This window comes from Gekko japonicus, unplaced genomic scaffold (assembly GCF_001447785.1).
Source record: "Gekko japonicus isolate JY-2015 unplaced genomic scaffold, Gekko_japonicus_V1.1 scaffold605, whole genome shotgun sequence".
Classification (NCBI taxonomy): Eukaryota; Metazoa; Chordata; class Lepidosauria; order Squamata; family Gekkonidae; genus Gekko; species Gekko japonicus.
This window is the reverse complement of record NW_015164682.1, coordinates 875,115-896,816: the sequence shown is the minus strand read 5'-3', so window position 1 is coordinate 896,816 and position 21,702 is coordinate 875,115. Positions and strand designations below refer to the sequence as shown.

Below are 21,702 nucleotides of genomic sequence, written 5' to 3'. Positions count from 1 at the left end.
CCGGTGAGGTAGGTTAGGCTGAAAGTCTGTGACTGGCCCAAAATCACCCACTCAGCTTCCACAGCAAGAACCTGGGTCTGGCAGACCCTGCTGAGGAGCGGCAACTACTGCGTCACACTGGCTATTTGGGAGGGGGGGTTGCTGGTGAACAGGAGTAAGCAGCCAGGCCTGGTTAAGTCACGCCAGTCAGGTGTCATCAAGTCACCCAGGGGGTACTGGTCAGGCCTAGGGTAGCTAACCTCCGTGTGGAGCCTGAAGATCACTGGGTATCACAACTGAACTCTAGACAACAGATCTCTCCACCCTGGAGAAAATAACTGCTTTGGAGGGTGGACGCTATGGCATTCTATTTAGCTGAGGCCTCTCCCCTCCCCAAACTCTGGCCTTCATAGACTCCACCACAAAATCTCCAGGAATTTCCCAGTCTGGAGCTGGTAACCCTAGTCAGGACTGACCCCAATGAGTTCGCCACAAAGGACAAAGGAGGCCTGGAAAGGGCCCCCTGCCTTTTTACTGACAAAACCAAAGCCTAGCAACAGCCACTTAGGGAAATGTGAGCCCCATAGCAGGAGAATGGTTTGATGCCCAGTGGCTCACCTCAGCGGCCGGCCAGCCGTGGAGGAGCCAAGCAAGAGAAGCGTCTTCATCAGGAGAGACAGCTGTTTTGGCAGTTTATTCAGACAGGGAAGAGTGGCCAAGTCAGCAGTGAGCGGGGGAGAAAAACAGACCCAGCACCCAGCCAATGGCATGCAAGTACTCTTGAGTGGCAGTTGACAGACCAATGGGAACACAGCCAGTGGAAGAGCTGGAAAGTGCCTAGGGCTATCTATCTATCTATCTATCTATCTATCTATCGTGAACAGACTTAGTGCTTATGGTGTTATAAGGAAATGTCACCACTTAAGCCTTTAAGGACAATCAAGGCAAATGAAAATATTCACTTCATCTCTCCTGTCATTTGAGACTCAATCTCTATGCAACTTGCAATATAAAATCATTACAAATCATTAGAACTCCAAGGGAAAATGCAGCAGTACTATATATTTTGTTGTATATATGTACTGGTCACAATGCAAGTTTGTCTATTTTTGGAATATTAAAATAGGGCACAAAATAATCGTTGTTCAACTCATTTCTAACATCTCCAACAACCCAAGGTGCTTTAGAATGTTAAAATCATGAGCTTTTTTTTTTTACACAATTGAAACATGCAACATGGTTGTTACACACCTAAATCAGGGATACTAAAGTCAGCATAAACTTTGCTAGACAAAAATTCCAAGTAGTTGATTTATTTGCTTTTATATCACCTCAGCCATTCACATTGTCCTAATAAGTAAATGGATATTGTTCTCCTACACTTAAACAAATCAGTCCCCTCCAAATGCAAGCACACAAAACACAAAAACTGGTTTTCTGATTAATGGACCAGGTTTACATAATCAGAACATCAATAAATTTTAACTCTTCCTTGACAAGCATAAAAGGAACATTATTAGAGAGTATTCAATCATCAGGCTCTTCTACCTGAAATAAAACCTTAGGCAGTCTTTAAACAGAGGCTGGACAAACACTTGTCAGGAATGCTCAAGGGTGATCCTGCATTGAGCAGGGGGTTGGACTAGATCAGGGGTGGGAGCTGCATGCGGCTCTTTCACACATAGTGTGTGGCTCCTGGCAGGGTGGCTGGGAAGTGAAGGGGAGGGCATGCCTCCCCGATTGGTCTTGCCTTCACCAGCCAGTGTTCCCATCCCTGGGTAGGCTTGAGGTGGGGGGGGGGAGAGCAGAGAAAGAAAGCAACTTTACTTAAAATGTGCTCTCAAAGCCCCCTCCCCTCCAGCCAGCTTGGAGAAGGCATTTGTCTCTTTAAATCCCTTCTCCAAGCCAGTCAGCAGGGGGGAGCCTGGAGGACATTAAAGTTACTTTCTTTCAACTTCTCCCTCTCCTCCATCCATCTGCTACCTTTCTACCTTTCTTTCTCTCTTTCTTCCAGATCTAAAGTTAAATGTGTTCTCCAAGCCCTGCCACACTGGCCAGCTGGTTTGGCTCGGAGAAGGCATTGTCTTTTTAAATCCCTTCTCCAAGCCAAGCCAGGTGGTGTGGGGTGGTGGATTTATCTGTCTCTTTCCCCTTCCTTCTTCCCTCCCCCATCTATTAGCTTTCTTCCCTTCTTTCTTTTCACCTTTCTTTCTCTCTCTTTCTCCCTCCCTCCCTCCCTTTCTCTCTCTCTTCCTTACATCCTCTCCCTCCCTCACCTATTTGCTTTCTTTGTTTTCCTCTCTTCCATTCTTTCCATCTTTCTCTTTCTCTCTTCCATCCTTCCTCCCTCCCCCTCCCTCCCCATCTGCTTTCTTTGCTTCTTTCTCTTTGTCTTTCTCTCTCTCTCTTCCTTCCTCCCTCCCTCCCCATTTGCTTTCTTTCTCTCTCTTTCTCTCTTCCCCCTCCCTCCCCATCTATTTGCTTTCTTTGTTTCTCTCTCTCTCTTTCCACCTCTCTTTCTCTGTCTCTTTGATAAATAAATATCATTAGCAAACAAATATCATTGGACAAATCAATACTCGCTTTTATCCCTTTTATTTTTATTTCTGGCAGTCACATTTATTGTTAATACAAAGCAAATTTGCATATTTTCCAATTAAAATGTGTGTTTGTTCATGTCTTGCAAATCTCAAACATCTGACGTTTATTCTACGTGAGTCTTACATGAAGCAAGTTTGGCTACCCCTGGAGTAGATGGCCTGTATGGCCTCTTCCAACTCTGTGATTCTATTATTCTATTTCATAAGACCTCTCAGACTTCCTGTCTTTTTTAAGATGTTTTCTTCTATCTCATTTCATGTTCCTCTGTAGTTTCACCTGAAGACAGGTCTGGTAACTAAGGTAAGGTAAGGTCTTTACCAGAAAAATAATTCTTAACCTTTCCAGCCTTGATCCTGCAACAATTCATCTCTCGTGCCATCATGTCTTTGTCTCTTCATGTCAAATCCAATATTCTTCTTTACACTTCACAGTCAAAAGTAATTTAGAGCTATCAGGAACAGCCAGCCCAAATAATGTGATTACAATAACTAACGGAGGTAAATTACGAAGACATAAGAAGCAAAAGTGGGAGTAAAGAAAAAATAGAGGAAGTAACTTGCGGAGCGTTGTTAATCAGTGCTGCAGCCTTGGCCAATTTAGAGCTATCAGTTTCTCAGTACCAGTTCACATACTACATCAGCAGGCATGTTTGCTGCATTTACACCACTATTTCCCTTCCTAAAGAGAAAAAAAGTATAAAGGGAAGATGAATGTCACAAAATCAATGTTGGTGTTTTCCCTTTATAATTTACATCAGTGGTTCCCAAAGCAGGTGGCACCACCTGCTGGGGGGCACTGGGATTACCTAGGGGGGCACTACAAGGAAAGGGGCAGGAACCACTGGAGAAGGACCCCTGTGACCACGTCGTTCAATTATTTATGATTGACTGGGCTATGGCACCATGCTGGCAAATAGTACTTTAAATTTCTGCCCCTGCATAGTGGTGCAATTTGGTGGAAACTACTGGAATTTTTAGTAAACAGGTCACCAGAGCTCTAGTCAGACCAGTATACCATGTTTTGAGAAACTGTCATCACCATGTGTTTTTGTCTCTTTGTCATTTTTCAAATCTTTAACATAATAGTACTGAGTGTGCTATCATTTTCCTGTGTCCTTGGTTACTGAACCTGTTGATTATGAAGTGTACTTTTTAGCTATATGTTATTTTGTTGCAGCCTACCCAATATTAATATTTCTAGGTTACCACTATTCTGAATAATGCTTTTTATAGGGTAAGGGATTGAGTTTATGGAACCAAGGAGGCAGTGGCTTGAAAAACATTGGGAACTACTGCTTTATATGCTTGCCACAGGGAACACTAGGGTAAATGTAGCAAATGTGCCTGCCACTGTCTCAATGAGTACTCTTCAGAGGGGTTTTTTTTTAATGCACTACTCTGACTTGTAGTGTTTAGATTTATTTTTACATTCCTGTTTTTCCAAGCAGAACAGGCATGTGTACCTTCAAACAAATTATTAGCACACCCACAGATTTAAACACTGAATACAATTCTAGTGACCTTATCTCAAGGAAAGAGACGTCATTTTCTGCACATGATCCCGGCATACATAACATATATAGTGGCAGGCTATATGAGCCCTGACCTGGATGGCCCAATCTCATCAGATCTCGGAAGCTAAGCACGATTGGCCCCAGTTAGTAGTCGAATGGGAGACCACCAAGGAAGTCCAGAGACGGGCAATGGCAAACCACGTCTGAACATCTGTTGCCTTGAAAACCCTGAGGGGGTCGCCATAAGGTGGTTGGAACTTTACAGCACTTTCCACCAACACCACAGGCTATACATGCTCAGAAAGCATGCATGATCTTAAGGTACAAGACTCAGTGCCCTGGCCATAGTCATCGTTTTATTAGAATATTCTAAATTATTTTACCCTTTCTGGCATCACTAGAGCTTAAACTGTCTCAATTACCATTCAGTTCCTTATTACAACACTCAAAACAATGGAACCCCCAGGACTTAACAGAGATATCAGCTTCTTATCTCACTGCACATGCTAAGTCACCCAGTTCTCGCATACCCAGAAATCAAACTTTGTTGGTGTTAAAAGTGCCACTGAACTCAAACTTAGTTCTCACATCTGTTGTTAACTCCTTTATTATCTGTATGCCAATTTGCTGCTATTTACTTATCTTACCTAATGTGTTATTCCAATCTTAGCTGTATTTATTACTCAGTTACTTATGCATCTTGACTCTAATTAGCTCTTCCTGACAACTAACTCCCCCTACCTATATGTAATATTTGAGGAAATCTGTTTCAATGAATCTGAAGGAGTGTACATTCTAAGTCTCTCAGTTATCACGTATCCAGAATTGAACTTTGTCTTGTAGGTGCCACTGGACTCACACCTCAATCCCACATCTGTTTGTTAACTCTTTTATTTGTATGCTAATTTACTGCCATTCACAGATCTTTCTTACATCCAATCTCAACTATAATCACCCAGTACTTATGTATCTTGACTCTAAATGGACTTTCCTGAACACACACACCCCAATAAGTTATAGTTGAGGAGGTTCTGTTCCACTGTGTCTGAGGAACTGTGCTTGCACACGAAAGCTTATACCATGAATAAAACTTTGTTGGCCTTAAAAGTGCCACTGGACTCATACTTTGTTAAGTACAATAGAACAGCATTTTATGAGGATTGAGCACAGATGGAATTATCCAAGAAGTTATCAATTCCAACTACAGTCAAACATGAAACAATTGCTCCTGTTCAATTATGCTGTAAAAATATTTTAGAATACTTATACACTGCCTTCGTATTAAAATGGCTGAGTCATCTGGCAAGAGTAAAAGACAGGCATAATCAAGATGTTCAGCTGCAAGAAGTGGAATGAGCATCCATGCCAATCTTCATACAACAAGACAGATTCAAGTGGGTATCTGAAAAACTGTACATGCACACAAAAGCTTATACTCAGAATTAAACTTTGTTGGTTTTAAAGGTGCTATGGACTCAAACATCATGCACCAAGAGAGGAGATGTAAATTTTCTGGAAATTTTGAAAACACAGAAAAAAATTTAAAGGAAATATGCAATTTTTTTTGAAATATATACAGTACTAGCTTTCATCTCAAACGTAAATTTATTTTACTACCTTAACATAAAATGGATAATTTATAACTTCATATTTTTATTATTTATGCATAATTTATAACTATAATTGTACCACATACAACTGTACTATTTAGCATACTTATTGCACTAAAAAGTATAAATGCCTTTGTTTTCTACAAACAAAACTGCAAATGTACCCAATACTTGAGAGAAGTGTATATACTATTTATCTTTTAAAGTGAGCTCTAACTCATGAAAGCTCATGCTAGAATGTATTGTCTTGGTTTTTAGGATGCCACTGGATTTCTGTTGAACTTTTCTGCAAAAGATTAATCTTCCTCTCTGGATTAGCTCACAGAGTTCTTTAATAATGTATTATCAAACATATTAATTCTTGAAAATTATCATTTAAACAGTAAACATATTCTTGAAAATCTGTTAAGTAGTATACTTAGAAATTATTTAGTACTGCAGAAAAATATATTAAAAACTCAGTGCTGTAGATAATAAAAATCACATTGCACATTTAGGATCAGTAGAACCTTGTCTGTAAAAAAACCAACACATTTCACTCATTCACAGTGCTCCTCGCCTCAGCAACTTTCCATGTGAGCACTTTTCACATCAGGTATCTGCCAGGTTATCGCCTGGGCCTCACCCTCTACATTCATCAGGCATTACAAGATATTGCCTCAGCTGACGTGGCTTTTCAGAGAAGACTTTCATAGCATTAGGGTTTTTTTGCTTTGGTTGGCAGATACAATCTCTCATTAAAGTCTGGCTTGGTAACATCGTAAGTGTGACAAGATTTCCTCCTGCCGCCAAGTGACAATGGAACACTGGACTTACCATGAAGGTTCTTCTGCCTGAGGCCAAGGAGGAAGTTCTGGACCCACCCTGCTTTTTCTTTTCATGGGGGTTCCTATTGGATAACTTCAACTATCTGAAGCTTGTATAATCTCATCTGCAAGCTCAGATACATGAACATATGAAGCTGCTTTATACTGTATTTAGGCCATTACTATGTACTAAGGTTGGCAGCAGCTTTCCAGGATTTCACTTAAACGTTTTTTGATATCACCAATTACTGGATCCTTTTAAGTGGAGATGATGGGGATTGAACCCAAGATTTTTTGTACGCAAAACAGATGCTCTACCGCTGAAATGCAGCTCCTTCCAAGAGAAACAATCAGAATATTTTCTGTTGTTCCTTACTGTTTCAAGTTACATTTGTTTTGTGATTTTTTTTAATGTACTCTCACTTTCATTCTGAGTACTACATTATTAGCCACAGTTCTTCCAGAGAACATACTGTTCTTGGAGATGGACATGTCCATTGCAGAATCTCTCAGAAGCTGCGGAAGTCTCTGATTGTCCCTTGGAGACAAAAAGTTCAAATCTGCTTTCTGATTCCAGGGATTATGGGAGTACTTAAATATGACATGATGTTCTCCACACCCTCAAGCAGGAGAAAACTTCATGCTGAGTCTATTCTTCCATTCTATGCAACTTCATTTCCTATAAAGCTTCATTATATCATAGAGGAGGAGGCGTGGCATCGTGTGGCAGAATGGTGGACGGTTGAGCCCAAAGCTCCCTCTCTCCCTTACCTCCCTTTTACCTCAGTAATCACAGTCGAATGACAGACAGAGCTTCTAAGGTATGAAGAAAGAGGGGAGAAATTATAATAAACACTCCCAACAACAAACGGCACCACTTCAAACATATTTCCCCTCAAGCGCCTGGTGAGAAGTAAATACCTCAAGAGAAGCAGAGGATCATAAAATAGTGGACAAGAGTTTAACTGCCTCTCAAGGAGAGGCGCTGTTAACAAAATCCGACCTAACAGCATCCTTAACACTGTCTCTAAGAACAGTATAGACTTGGATCTTAGATAAACTCTCAAACATGCTGAAACCGCTGGCTTCACAACCAGAAGAGATCAAAGCTTCATTTCAGATAGCTGAAACCGCAATGGAGCTGGGTCTGACAATACAGGTACAGGATATATAAGCAGATGAACATCAAATGCAGAAGAAAATCATAATTCTGGAGAATAACACGAAACAGTCCAATTTAAAATTTCGAGGGACTGAGGAAAACTCAGAAGGTAAAACAGAATTATCAAATTACAAAGCAAATTGGCTGGCCTCAGTAATACAATTGGAAGACAGAATAGCGCCGATGATAGTACATGCTTACTGGCTTGGATCTATTAATAATCCCAAAAGAAGAGGTTTGAGAGATGTAATCACAGGTTTTGCAGACATGCATACAAGAAGAATAATACTTAATGAAGCAAGATCAAGGGGAACATTCAAATATCAAGGAAGCCCAGTGTATGTGTTCCCAGACATATCATCAGCAGCCTTACAGAAGGAAAAGGAACTGAATCCAAGCTTCTGGTGGCAAACGTCCGATACAACTGGGTTACACCAGCGAAAACCCATGTTCTCCACCAAGTTAGAGTGGAAGATGAAGACTCAGATCATATTGGCCCTGGACATGGAGAAAGCGTTCGATAATCTAGAGACCTCATATCTTAAAACCCTGCTGCTCCATATGGACTTTGGAGAAAGGTTCCTTAGGACCATCCATACTCTATATGCAAATCCCACAGCTCAAGTAAAGGCAAATGGCCTTTGGTCAAACACATTTCAAATCACTACAGGTACAAGGCAGGGATGTCCCCTGTCCCCTCTCTTATTTGCTCTAAGCACAGAACCATTGGGAGAAGCAACACAGCAAAATAAGGCAATTAGAAGAATAAGAATTGGGGCCAGGGAACACAAAATAAGCCTGTTTGCAGATGATCTTGTATTATGGCCGCGGTCACACGGAGCATTAGGCACGCAAAAGGGATGGAAGAGAGGAGGAGTTTCCGGGCGCGATCTCACCGCAACATCTGGGGAGCGTAGAGCTCCCGTGGCTGTTCCATGGCTACCGTCCGAAGCCGCGCAGTAAAAAACTAGTACCTCCGAGGTACTAGTTTCCGGGAACTGCGCAGCAAGGGCGGGCGCCTGCCGGGCTTCCGTGGCATCCGGTGCGCGCTGGGTGGTTCCCCCCATGCCTCCCGAAGCCCTCAACAGCACATGTGCACAAAGGCACCCGGCATCGTTAGGGTCGAGGGGGGCCTGCGATGGGGGTGCGCGGCAGCGGCCAGGCTGGAACCTCTCCGGGACGTCTGATCCCGCTGCCGCGGGGTTTGTTGCCCCGGGGCAAATAGCCACGCTCCCCACCCGCAGTTTCCTGCCCGTGTGACCGCCGCCTATATTTATCTGACCCAATGAAATCTCTTGCCGCATTACAATCAATAAGTGCTTTCAGCATAATCTCAGGATTGTGTATTAACCCATCAAAATCTGAACTTGTTCCTTTATATCTGGATGTAAATGTAACTACCTCTCTTAAAGACAAATACTCGTACAAATGGATTACATCCACATGCTGGTATTTAGGAATACAAGTCCCAATAGAAATGAAAGACCTACTTAAATAAATTCATAATAAGACATCCTGTGAAGTGGCAACCAACTAAAAAATTGGAATAAACTGAATATAACATGGCCTGACAGATTCAATTTAACTGAAAGTTTTGTATTTCCAAAATATATACTGGATCTTCAGTTTTACTATGAAGCATCGAATCTGCTTAATATTGTAAGAATGCTTTATAAAGGAGCAGAACAACACTGGATTAGAATAGAACAGACTGTCACAACCAAAAATGATGATGAAATAATTCGGAATAAACAACATTTTAGGTCATCTGAAGTCCAAAATAATATGTTTCTTCACAACACACTAAAATATGGGATAAAAGAAGGGACAAATTGGTAAGGAAAGCTATCTTCATTGTCAATTTTCCTACATCAAGACTGGTTTGGGCTGGGCAAGCAAAAATAACTCACTTACTTAGCCTAGTATCTATCTATCCATCCATCCATCCATCCATCCATCCATCCATCCATCCATCCATCCTCATACGGCTATCACCTTAAGCAGAAATTAGAAACAAAAAGCCAGTCGAATCCGACTCTAGGGATGCGGTGCTCATCTCCATTTCCAAGCTGAAGACCCAGTGCTGTCCGAAGACTTCTCCGTGGTCATGTGGCCGGCATAACTAGACGCCAAGGCACACGGGTTACCTTCCCACCAAAGCGGTACCTATTTATCTACTTGCAATTTCTTGCTTTCGAACTGCTAGGTTGGCAGGAGCTGGGACCAGAGACGGGAGCTCACTCCTTCATGTGGCACTCAGGTCTCGAACTCCTGAACTACCGACCTTCCAGTCTGCAGTTCAGTGTCTTAACTTATTAACATTAACTTAACTAAATTAGCCCTCAACTCGTTGAATATAGGGCACTCCATAATCATATGTTCAATGGTTTCAATTGTATCATATGAGCATCTGCATGTTCTATTAGAATAAGATATACTATTATATCTTGCCAAAACAAAAGCTCTTCTTAGTTTTGGGACTGTCAATTGATAAAAATAAATGTACTCTCACTTTAAGTCTTCTTTAAGCCATCCTTTAGCTTCTTGGGTGTGTTACTATCTGCTGCCAAATTGGGGGCCCTGGCATAGATAGCCCTGGAGAAAAAGGAACAGGCAGTAGAGGCCCTGAGGAATGTAGAGGCTGCCTCAAAATCTTTCCTCAGAGCCTGCTCAATCCGTCTGTCATGCGGATCCTTGGGGAAACCGTCTGCAGGCAGGACTGAGTTGGAGCATAAGCTGGAAACAGGGTCATTTATTGTAGGTAGCTTAAACCGCCCTGCAGTCTCCGGCAGCAGGGAGTAAAACTTGGTGATGATGGTTAGCTTTGGCTGGGGCCTCCCACTCAGCCTTAACCACCTTACTGAATGCTGCTGGAAAAGGGAGCCCTAATGGGGGGATCCCTAATCGGGAGACTCCTCTGGATGGGAAAAATTTGGAAGAGCCGTCTGGCGTGCTTGAGTCCGTTTCCTCCTGGTCCTTGCTATCCACAGGAATTCCCAGGACTCTCAGAACTTTAGGGTGCACCTTACGGAAGACCATCTGTGAGATGAACCTATTCTGCATGGCTGTGACTACTGGTTCCTCCTCCTCAGATAGTTCCCCCTCCTCCTTCTGCTCTGAGGATTGCAAGCAATGAGTCCTGAAACCGGAAGATCAGGAATTGTCTTCCTGAGGCTCCAGGTTTATGCCAAGCCGCACCAGGGTCCTCACAAGGAGGAGACTGAAGATGCGGCTGCCAGTCAGGGGTTCCAAGCTATGGCACTGGGGGGGGGGGAGCTTCCCCATCCATTGTGCGGCTGCCAGCCAAGGCTGGAGTGACATAATCAAGGCAACAGCTACCTTTATACCAAAGATTCCTTTGCACTTTGGAAGAGTGCTAACAGTCAGACCCAACCCAGCATAACCCCATGCCCCATGGCTATTATAATGTATATTTTGACGTAATCAAGTCAAAGATTTCTTCATCCTAGCTCTGATTCAAACCGATTCTTCTCAGACAGTTCTCATTCAAATGGACCTATCAAGCTTCTTTAATGTCTCCAATCCCTCCCTTCCTTCTCTGATTGGAGGAGATGCAAGACACCACTCCACCTTGGACTCCCTCCTAAACCAATCAGAGCTGTTAAGTCTAACTTTGCCAGACTTTCTCTCTTCTCCTAACAAGCCAGCTAAAGTCAACCTTTGTGTTCCTACTAAGAACATAAGAACATAAGAGAAGCCTATGTTGGAACAGGCCAGTGGGCCATCCAGTCCAACACTCTGTCACACAGTGGTCAAAAATACCAGGTGCCATCAGTAAGTCCACCAGTGGAGCCAGAACACTAGAAGCCTTCCCACTGTTGCCCCCCCAAGCACCAAGAATACAGTGCATCACTTGCCTCAGACTGAGAGTTCCTATCTATACCTTGTGGCTAATAGCCACTGATGGACCTCTGCTCCATATGTTTATCCAACTGTGCTTCACTCCTGTAACTGACACCTTCCCGAAACCAAAGTGCACACAACCAGCTTGTACATATCACTCTGCAGGTGGGCTTACTCACCTGCTTGCCTCCTCTCTCTGTGCCCTGGGTTGTGTTCAACTGTTCAACACCCACTGTCAAGTGCCTTTGTTTGGACCTCCCGCCAAACCACAGCTGACATGCTAGAATGAGGATCAGCAGAACCAGATCATTGTATATGACTCCCCAATGCCAAAAAGGATAGGTAATATTCCTCCCACCACACACACACACACCCCTTATTTCCCTTCTCTACTTATTTTTTGCTCCGCTTTTATCTTATTCTCTGAGGTATGGACTGCTCTGTTGGGAGTAACTACTGGGTGGATACCAGAATTAGGTACTGGTACTGACTGCACAATGCACAGAAATAATGCTCCAACTGCTTGTCTGTACCCCTGTCCTCAATAAACTATCTCTGATTATTCCAATTTATTAAAGCCTTTGTTTGGTTTCCTAAGCCTGCTCTGGAGCTCCATCATTTTCATTTCGAACCCAAACCTCCAGGGACCCAGTATTCATTCTCCTCGATCCAAGTTTGAACTGGAATCCTGTTTGGGCAGATAAGAAAGTATACATGTGTTGGCTTCAAAACAGCACCTGAAGCTTCTAGCGCTGAACCAGCTGAACTGAATGGCAGAAGTCCAGTAGAAGACAGATCAGAGAAATTATTTGTGTTCAGAAGTAGAAAACATGAAGAGACTAGACAAAAGGAACCAAAACCAAAGAAGGCATCTACAGTAAGGCACTCTTACTAAGAGCTCCAAAGAAAAATATAGTTCTGCTCAATCTGTGTACTCACTGGGTAAAGTACTCCTGTGTATTCCTGGGATTATAGCATGACAAACCCAAATGTAACAAGATGTCCTCCTCACTGAAAGGAAGAACGGCACCACATAACATGGAAGAAACTCATACAAACTGCAGACTATTTGAAGGTCTATGATGTAGTAAAGAGTTACTTATTCTCCTGAAACAATAGGCATGTACAATGCTATTGAACACACTTTTCAATCAACCTCAGCCAATTAGGCCCACTGTCTTGCTTGTTGTGATCGATTTGCAAACCACTTTCAACTATTTTTAAGGGTGCCAAAATGGGACTTCCTCAAATAAAAATGGAAATATTTCATTTATTATATGTTTAAACTTAAAAACTATACTATATAATTTCTAATAGTACTCTACATACATCTGTTGAGCTGATGGCCCAGACATGACATTCGTCCTTCTTGAATTCCTTACCAAGATCCTTTCCCCCACCTTTTCCTGTAATTTGCTTTCTCTTGAACAGTGTGCATTTACTCACACAGCCCTACTTTGTTGCATGACAACTTCTTTTGAAGGAGAATGTAATAGTCTATCATTCAATTAAAACGTTTTTAAAAAATTCTACCACACACATCTTTAAGAATGCCTTTATCTCAGCTAGTAACAATCATATCAAAATAAGTTTTATTGACCCCTCTCTATCTAGATAACAAGCTAAAATTCACCATTAAAAACTTCCATGCAACACACAAAATTTTAATCCATGGTCCCTTTATACTAGAACTGGCCAGGTTTTATGAGCCTTCAGCCTTCAAAAAGAATATTAAAAAGTATAAAATATAATATATGCTTATTCAATGTGCAAACTTTACAGCTATATTCTGTTTGTTTACACAAAGAGTAGCAAGATTTGCCTTCTCTTCTAGTGCTAAGAACCTTGTTTTTTGTTTTGTTTTCGGCCATCAAATCACAGCTGACTTATGGCGACCCTGTAGGGTTTTCAAGGCAGGAGACATTTGGAGGTGGGTATGACACTGCCTGCCTCTGTGTCATGACCCTGGTAGTCCTTGGAGGTCTCCCATCCAAATACTGGCCAGGGCCAACCCTGCTTGGCTTCCGAGATCTGGTGTCACATGCTCCGTTGGCAGGCACCCCCTTCACTCAGTTCCTGATAAGCTGCAGTAAGCCCCCTTTTCATGGTACAACAGCCCCTGTGAAGCTCACTGTGGGGCAGGAGGGAGGAAATGTGCGTCTGCACAGAAGACACAGGTAAGTGCAATTTTTGTTCATCTTCCATCTTCTCATGCAGCCCCACACTGGGACCATTAGTGAGCTTCTCACCAGAGGAAGTGCAGTGAATCTCACACTGGAACAGAGCCTGTAGAATAGCCTTGCCCACATCTGCTTCTTTCCTCACCTAAAGGTCTAAAGTGTAGTACTTCACAAATGTGTCCTCTGTCAACCAGGTTGACATCTTGCAGATGTCCAGCAGAGGAACTCATCAATAAAACACAGCAGACAACCCCTGTTCTCAGGTGGAGTGTGTTTTCACATCAAGTGGACATGGATGACTCTCTGGGTGCCATGTAACCAGAATGGATGGCAGCGACTACCCATCTGGAAACAGACTAGGATGAAGCAGCTTTGCCTTTCTTGGGACCCCAAAAACAAATAAATAGTGCTTTGATTTACAGAACTGTTTGCTTCTACCTATACAGTAAAGATTAACAGAATTGTTTGCTTTACTATACAGTAAAGAAGAACACTCCTAAAATCAACGGTATGTAGAGCCTTTTCCACTTCCAAACTCGGAGCAGGGGAAAATACCGGCAGGACAATTTCCTGTGCTAGATGGAACTTGGAAACTATCTTAGGCAGGAAGTCTAGACCACTGTTCCCACTAAAGTGCACTAGCAGCACAAATTTTTAGTCAGGGTGCACACATTTTTGCCTGAGTGCAGGACATCGTCCAGGCTCACTCGGCTGTTGGATGCTCTAGACCAGGAGTGTCAAACATGTGGCCCGGGGTCTGGATCAGGCCCCCAGAGGACTTCTATCAGGCCCGCAATGGAACTGGCTGTCCTCTGCTGCTGCTTCCAGTTCTGCTGCTGCTGCATCATCATAGGTTTGCAGCTTACAGATACATACCTGAGCAGCATATTCAAGATTGCAACAGCACAGACATTTTGATGCAATAATTCAGAGCAAGGGGTGTCAGTTATCAGACACTGTTAAATAAACAAAATATTGCAAGAGTGCTAATGTTTTAAGCATGTTTTTATTTCAAGTAAAAAAACCCTGTTTGTGTCCTTTATAAAGTTTATATCTCTGCTACCTGGCATTACATTTTATGACACACATGGCCCGACCCAACAAGGTCTCATTTATGTCAGATCCAGTCCTCATAACAAATGAGTTCGACACCCCTGCTCTAGACAGATTGCTCCCTCCTCCAACCTGTGCCCCAACGCTGGGATCACCTCTTCCACAATAAGCCTACATATGGAAAAATAGAGCGATCCCGTGGGTGCAGGCGAACTACCACTACAGCTGTATACTTGGTGAATTCTCTTGGTGCAGTAGCAATACCGAATGGGAGAATCACATACTAGTAAGAGCCCTGTCTGAATCGTAAATACTTCCTATGGGATTGGTGGATTGAAATATGAAAACAGGTGTCCTTTGAATCAAGGACTGTGAACCACACAGCCAGGACAACAATTCTTACTCTAACCCGCCTGAACTATAGAAAAAACCCATCTATCAAAATAAATCTGACACCAACCTTCTGCAAATTGTGCCAGCCTATTCTTAAAACTCGCATTAGCAAAATTCTGCTTAAATTATATAACGATGCCTGGCACCAACCATTGAAAGGGAATTACCAGATTCCAAGCCGGCTTCCGAAGGGGGTGTGGCACTCGCAACCATATAGCAAATTTGAATTTATGGGATGTCTCCTTATGCAGTTTAGATCTACTGGATTGCTTCTGTAGGGGACAGGGGGGAAGTACTGGCACTTGGATCTGGGATCCCTGCGGGGGGAGGAATCTCAGGGCTCTCCTTCTCCAGCTCCATTGCACCCTTGCTCAAGCACAGGGGAGAAAGAGGCAATGACATTTTGGCAGGTAGAGTGTGCACCACTTCTCTGGCACTCACTGCCACCTTGTCCTTCCAAAGGAGGATAGAATGGTCCAGGAGAGTACCTTGATAATGAAATAGGACTGTAGTCCATTGTAATTATTATTGTAAGTAATTTGCTTCTATTGCATGTGTTATACCACTGCAATTCCACTTTCTGCACTGTTTACAATATACCTTGTCTTAGGCAATTTGTTGTGTGCACTGTTTTCTAATTCTTATACTGTCTGACTGCATTGTTCTATATTCTATAAACTACCTTAAATCTCAGCAAGAAAGACAGGCTATACAAGTAATCTGAAAAAGAAAATGTCCCCATGCTGCTTGACTGTATAAACGTCTATCATATCTCAATACCTAAACTAAAACACACACACACACTTTATTAATTTGTTCTCCCAGTGAAGAGAATTCAATCCTTTGATCATTTTGGCTGCCCTTTTGTGTATCTTTTTCATCTCTACAATATTCTTTTTCAGACACAAATGACCAGAAATGTTATGGCAACTGTATACACTATCTTCTGTATAGAGTAAAACTTAACCAAGGCTATAGTTCATCTCTGCATATCTGTACATGTTCTGGATTGAGTTCTATGCTTTGCCCCACTTTCATACCTCTGTATGGAAAACACTAAGGCCGATTTTTCCCACAAGCACTGCTCCACACTCGCTCTTCCCTTTTGCCCCGATGGTACATGTCAATTTCACACAAGCTGCTGCGTGGCCACATTTTGCCCCAGAGCTTCATGTGATTTTCCCCGCTTCTACTCAATCCTCAAAAAACAGGATTAAGTAGACACGGGAAAAATCATGCGAAGCTGTGAGGCAAAATGCGGCCGTGTAGCAGCTTGTGTGAAATTGACACGTACCATCGGGGCAAAAGGGAAGAGCAAGCATGGAGCAGCGCTTGTGGGAAATCGGTCTAACTGTTCTTGATTTGCAAGTCTTCAAACTACAGAAGGGTACTTTCCCAGAAAGCAAAAGGTCCATATTGCCTAACATGTTGGGATGACTCGCCCATCTAACCAGGATGCTCTCCATACATCAGCACAGAACAATCATTCATGGTAAGTCAAGCTTCCACCCCCTAACATGATATGCTACCATGTGCCAGCAACACAATTCTACCATTTACACTGACCACAGCAGACAGCCTCTGCAAAAGCAAATAAATGGACACTGATCAGGCATTAAAAGTGGGAACAGTCAGAAACCATAGTAGCCTCTGAACCTTCCTGAACTTTCAATAATAGACTCTAAAGTTGCAGTATTTCAGCAGAAAAGTTTCAAAGCGACACTGGTGAGAAGTTACTACTGAGTACATGCAGATTTGATAATCAGACTTGCACTCAATGGTGACTGGAGGGGGTCAGCTCACTGTAACAAGCAGTAGTTTTTCTGTTCAGTTCTATATTCAGATTTATCCTGTTTTGTTAATTCAGTGGTCCACACCTACTCTGACTGAATTGTTTTTTCAACTGTATCTGTGCATATGTGTCCTCAGAAAATTGGCCTTCATATCCTCCTTTTGTAATAACTAACGCAATCTGTAACTTTGATCAACTCTATCTCTGATAAAGTGATATCTGGCTTACAAAAGTTTATGCCATAATAAATCTGTTAAAAGTGCCATAAACCTCTGTGATTTTGGCTGTAATGGATTTATGGCACAGTCCCCTTAACTTCAATGAACTTAGAAGATATAACTGCTTAGGATTTTGTTGCCTCTTACCTGGTCCATGTCTTTCTAAGGCACATTCATTTGCAGAATTCAGAAACTGCCTCTTTGTCATGATTTGAACATACAGTACACAATGGGAGTAGGTGAAGTCACCCATTAACACAACATTTTATCCTGCTGTGTTCCTGATTTCTTTTTCCATTTCAAGATCATCCTCAGAAACACATATCTGCTACTAAAATATTTGGCATTTCCATTTGGCCCTGTGACATTCATAGCACCTCACAGGAAAAGACCAGGATCGCACAACACCTGAACTTCCAATATTCAACTGGCATTTACAGAGAAATCTGGGCATTTGAAAATAGTGTGAAAAACCAATGCAATGTTATTTTTGTTCAGTCGCACAGTTGAGTCCAACTCCTTGTGACCCCATGGACCACATCACAACAGGCACTCCTGTTTTCTGCCATCCTCCGGAGTTAGCTCAGTTTCATGTTCGTTGCATTGATAACTCTGTCTAAACATCTCATCCTTTGCCGTCCCCGTCTTCTTTGACCGCCAATAATTCCCAGTATCAGGGTCTTCTCCAGTGAGTGCTCCTTTTTCATTTGGTGGCCAAAGTATCTGAGCTTCAGCGTCAGTATCTGGCCTTCCAGGGAACAGTCAGGGTTGATTTCCTTTAGGACTGACTGATTTGATCTCCTTGCAGTCCAAGAGACTCAAGAGTTTTCTCCAGCACCATAATTCGAAAACATCTATTCTTCGGCGCTTGGCCTTTCTTATATAAGGACTGTACCTCATCGGTGCCACCCAACTAGTTACACTTCCGAAGGTAATCAGATTACAATAACTAATCAGCATGATTCCTGGCCAGCACTGACGATGATTTTGAAGCTAACCTACTACTGGGCCAGCAGCTCTACTAGTTCCCATCCTTCAAAAGCAGGAGAAACTGATTCCTTCCCCTTTCCTGAAAGTGTTGAGTCCTTGATCCCATTCCTAGAAGACTAATGGGGCTCCATTTTCATTTTAACCAGATGGGCATGACAGAGCCTTATATTTTATCCTTGGAAAGGACTCATGGACCACATGGAGTTTGAGAAGTTACTAGTTTACAACACACATAAGAATTACATAGTTCTTTAGATTGAAGTATGAAAATCTTTACGTACAACACACAAAGTGTCCTCGAGCCCCCCCCCGCCTTCCCATTCACTCCCCTCCTTTCATATGGGTTCCAGCCCATCCATGCCCAGAGAAGAACGTTTTCTACCCAGCAAAACTTATTTTGGCCTGGTGCCAGTCAATGACCTCATCAACTGGTACTCCCAGGGTTGGAGAGGCTGGTCTAGCCACTAGCGCTTCCCACAGCTTCTCCCTGCTTTCCACCTGTCCTTTTGGCTCCAACTTGTGCACCTGCCTTGTCCTCACTCCTGCCTGGCAGTATGGAAGGTGAGTTTTGCCCACAGATGTCGGGTTATCCTTCCCTGGTGCCAGGCTCCAAGCCCCAACACTATCATTCTCTCCCTCCCCCCCCCCAGCTTTCCGCAGCATTGTACTTCAGACTAGAGATGTAAAGGCGGGGGGGGGTTGGGGGAAGACAAGTTTTTTCTACCCCCACCCCCGACTTTTTTTCACAGGAAAATTCAGGGCAACACCAGAAAAAACTGTTAAAGTATTCGCCGTTAAAATGAACTGAATACTTTAAGACAAAGCTTTACTTAAATCAAACTATACAGCATGAAAAATAGTAAAACTTATGTGTAAATTTCCTCTGACAAGGCTTCGGTTTATAGAAGGGGGTTCAGCGATTTCTGTTGATTCCATCCTTCCATTGCAAGTCCCCACTCTGCTCCCTATGCTAATCTAGAGGGTTCACTGACTCTAAGAACAGAATTTCAGGGGGGCTTGTAGGCTGCAGCTGCAACATGACGGGGAAAAGTCCCACTCAGCGAAGTCTACAGGTGGTTGGATATAGGTCAACATACAGCATATCATAATAATGGTAATTTCTATGTACACATACAGTATATTTCAAGGATATGTTTATTGCTTAAATATGAATAATACTAGCAGCAATCAGTATGTTACAATGAGCTTGATAATAAATTAAGTTCACAGTTTACTTAGTTTAACTTGTTTATAAAATTTAATTTGAGATCCAAATATGCTGGTAATCCTACTTTTTGACCATATGAGAATATCTGTGTTGAATAATACGCTTCCTTTTGTTTGCCACAAAATCTTGCTTTCTAATTTCAACCAATTTTTTCACAGATAACAAAAGCTGAGATGGGCTAAGTCAGCAAAGTCAGCAACTTGCAGCTCTCCCTCAAGTACAGATATATTTGCAATTTAGTTGTAGGAAACTAATGCATGTACACTTTTAAACTCCACATATGTTTTTTTAAATATATAATTTATTGAATGACAAAACATATACAGATATTGATTTAGAAATTTAAAATTATTTTAAAAATGACTCTGACTATAGTGTCTCTCAGGAACTCCACATATGTGCCAACATAACTTTATCTGCTGAGTAATATATTTGTTAAATCAGAAAAAGGTTTTGAAAAAGTGTGCTTGCACACGAAAACTCATACCTTTGTTGGACTTAAAGGTGCCACTTGACCCAAAATTTATTCTTCAGAAAAGTTAAGTTTAGGTTTAACAGGAAAATCATTGAATATATTTCAGTTTCCCCACAATTTTCACTACTCAACACATACATACTACAAAAAGTGCTTTTTGTAAGGCTTCAGCATTTTCCAAAATTTTACATCTCTACTTTAGACTAATAAATAGGCACAGACTTTTTTGGTTATGACAAGGATTGCCTTTAAGAAAAGTTTTACAACAGCTGTCTTTTTAAAAAAGGTGACAATTCTCTAAATAATCTATTGTCAGCAAATGGGCTAACTCTGGAGGAATTCTTTACAGAACCGTGTGTGTGTGTGTGTACCTGCTATGCAAAGAGAGGCCTGCTTAATTCCCAACACTTTATATCAAGTTCTATGAAAAAAGTTAAGCTAGCTAAAGGGGGGGGGGTGACTTTAACCTCCCAGGCCAATGGTATCTATATTATACACTTTTAATTTTCCCTATTTATGTAAACGGTTGTCATTTATTCCTACAGGGCAAACCAGAGGGCATCATTTGTTCACAACATTGCAGCTGGATTAAAATTGCTCGTTACTCCCTATACTGGGCAACACCTAGCACCATAGGTTGCAGAGAAAGGGCACTATGTTTCTGACACTCCCCCCACCCCAAGCCCAGGACTTTGGTAAAGTAGTACAGAAATATGAATAGTGGTCTGAAAATAAATTGCGACTTGTGGACTAGGAAGGAGGAGGGGCATTCCTTAGGGGGGGAAAGAGATGCAGCATCAGTTCATAAACGGGGTGGTGGTGGTGGAGATTAATCTCAAACAGGTGCTAGAAGCAATTCTACAATTTGTCAGCATTCCAGTTTTGCTGTGCCTGACACACTTTGAGTACGAGAGGCAAAGGATTAGGAAGAAAGAAAACACAGCTGCCCTTTCTTTTATTCGCACTTGTTGACCACTCTTTTCCTTTAGAAAAGGAGTTCTTTTGAAAATTGAGAGATTACTCTTAATGGTGAAAAGAGCTCATCGTTTAGCAGAAATAAGCGGTCAACAAATAGAAATAAAGGAAACATAGTGTCCCCTCAGAGGAAGACTTTGTTTTGGGGGGGGGGGGGAAGCAGGGATGGCCAAATTTTGAAAACTGGAAACAGCACTCACTGTAGCAACTACTGTGTCATTTTTTCATTCTATCTACCGCCCCACCCACTTTCACTAGTCCAACATATGGAAGCCATGCTGCGGCTTCAAGTCTAAAACGATTAAGGAACAGAATCTACTCTTACACTGTTCACCTTTGCTATACAATCAGCACTGATACTTTCAAAAACTGGTTAGGCAACAAAATGTGTTTGGACTGAAGAACAATGTAGTAAGTACTTTACTGGAAGAACAATACAAAAATGCTAAGCTTGCTTTTTCAGAGATCATCAATATATTTTCTTCTTAGACTGCCTGTGAGTCATTAGTATAAATATCTCAAGCCCCAAAAATATTTAGTTGCAACTTTATCTGCAAATCAGCATCATATCGTGGCTCTAGACTTTAACGATTCAGGGAATATCAAGTCTAGTTTTGCTAGATGGTTTCAAGTTAGCTATTACTTTGTGCCTCTAAAAATAATTTTTAAAAGTCAACATTTACAGAAAGTAGTAATTCCAGTACTACAAACAATTGTTCACAACTAAACAATTCCTTCTTTACAACAGGATGTCCCAGTTAAATGCAATCCTCTTATAATAGGAAGTAATCCACAATTTTTAGTTGTAGGAAGGATGAGATAGCAGGACACAGTAAAGGTCATGTTGGAAAGGAAGACCTAGG

At 42.0% G+C, this 21,702-nt stretch overlaps 1 protein-coding gene across 1 annotated transcript in view; it reads right to left on the bottom strand.

The window, feature by feature from the left end:
* Positions 1–21,702, bottom strand: part of ACVR2A (activin A receptor type IIA) — an 83,793-nt gene that overhangs the window by 30,558 nt on the left and 31,533 nt on the right. The gene's annotated exons all lie outside the window — the stretch shown is intronic.